At 43.8% G+C, this 1,339-nt stretch overlaps 1 non-coding gene across 1 annotated transcript; it reads left to right on the top strand.

Annotated features, from left to right (window-relative positions):
* Nucleotides 1–828: 828 nt before the first annotated feature.
* Nucleotides 829–902, top strand: trnat-agu. Its single transcript has one exon. It is a non-coding gene; the product is annotated as a tRNA-Thr (tRNA).
* The last annotated feature ends 437 nt before the right edge of the window (nucleotides 903–1,339 follow it).

Raw genomic sequence — 1,339 nt, 5'->3', positions numbered from 1 at the left:
AGATAAGTTGCTTGCAAGGGTTACACAGTCATCAGCACACATTTGCACACTGACTTTCAACAGTACATTCCCTTACCTACTTTACATACGCTCCTTTGTTTGCTTGACCATTCTTATCAAATATGGCTGCCAGAAAGGGGAGGGGACAAAGATGGTGCATCCTGTTTAATTAGTTACACAGTTAAGCAGTTACACTTATATTCCATGGTCTTCTTTTTATTTTATTAGCATGTTTATTGAGCTAAATTAGAGGCAATTAGGGTGTTTGTGGGGTTGAGGGTATTCTGGGGTTGTGTATATAAAGTAGGCAGGACTAGATTATAGCCGATAGATATCAGAGATCCACCCATTACCTTAATTTTTATGCGTTGTACTTTTCCCTTGCCGGGTGAGTTACGGAAACTGTTACTGCTAGAGATTCTCAACAATCTGGAAGAGCTCCATGTTGGAAGGAACAGTGGACTTAAGAAGGCACTGTTGCGGCCGTAGTCGTTGCTCCGCGATCTCTGCTTGGCCCTGAAGCGTTCCCCCCCAGTCTGGTTTGAATGGTGAGTGGTCCATCTGGTGGACCGAGCTTCACTGGCTCTATGGGGGTGAGATGTGGATGATCAGCACCATTGGGAAGGACTGTGCTGGCGTTTTCAAACTGCTGAAGGGAGAGACCTGCCAGGTACTTATACCTCTTCTGCAGACTGACTGGATAGGGTTGATCCGCCTAGCCTAGGCGAGCTAAGCTGTTACTCCCAATACTGCCAGTCAATACACTGGATGTTTAGCTTATACAAGGTAAAAGACAAATTAAGACTTAACATGATTGCTACTCGTGTAGGTGCTGTGGCTTAGTTGGTTAAAGAGCCTGTCTAGTAAACAGGAGATCCTGGGTTCAAATCCCAGCAGCACCTTGTTGATGGAGAGATTACCTCTGTTGGCTTGTCATCATTACCTCTGGGGATGAACACGGATGTGTGGCCATGAGGAACTTGGTGTAAACAACTGAACAGAGTGCAGTATTGTGCTCTTTGGATACTTTATGTGAATGTAGCCATATTTAAACAACAGAAAAGTTTCTTTCTGTACACTTGCCAACAAAGATCAACACTGTTTGCATAGAACGGTGTGAGAAGCCAGGTACTCCCAATGCTCTCTGAACATAGGGCTAGTGGGGCAATGGGTAATGCGTCTGACTACGGTTCACAAGATGTTAGGGTTGATTCCTGGATAGTTTGTTCTGTTCTTTAGCTATTAAATTACTTGATCTTCGTTTCCAAGTTTACTCCTCTACAAACTGTGTATCACAGTAAATTAACACATATGAGGAGCCGAATGATGCGTAAATATC

Source organism: Etheostoma cragini, unplaced genomic scaffold (genome assembly GCF_013103735.1).
Source record: "Etheostoma cragini isolate CJK2018 unplaced genomic scaffold, CSU_Ecrag_1.0 ScbMSFa_1492, whole genome shotgun sequence".
In the NCBI taxonomy this organism is placed as follows: domain Eukaryota; kingdom Metazoa; phylum Chordata; class Actinopteri; order Perciformes; family Percidae; genus Etheostoma; species Etheostoma cragini.
The sequence above is the reverse complement of the archived record's forward strand: the minus strand, read 5'-3'. Positions and strand labels throughout refer to the sequence as shown.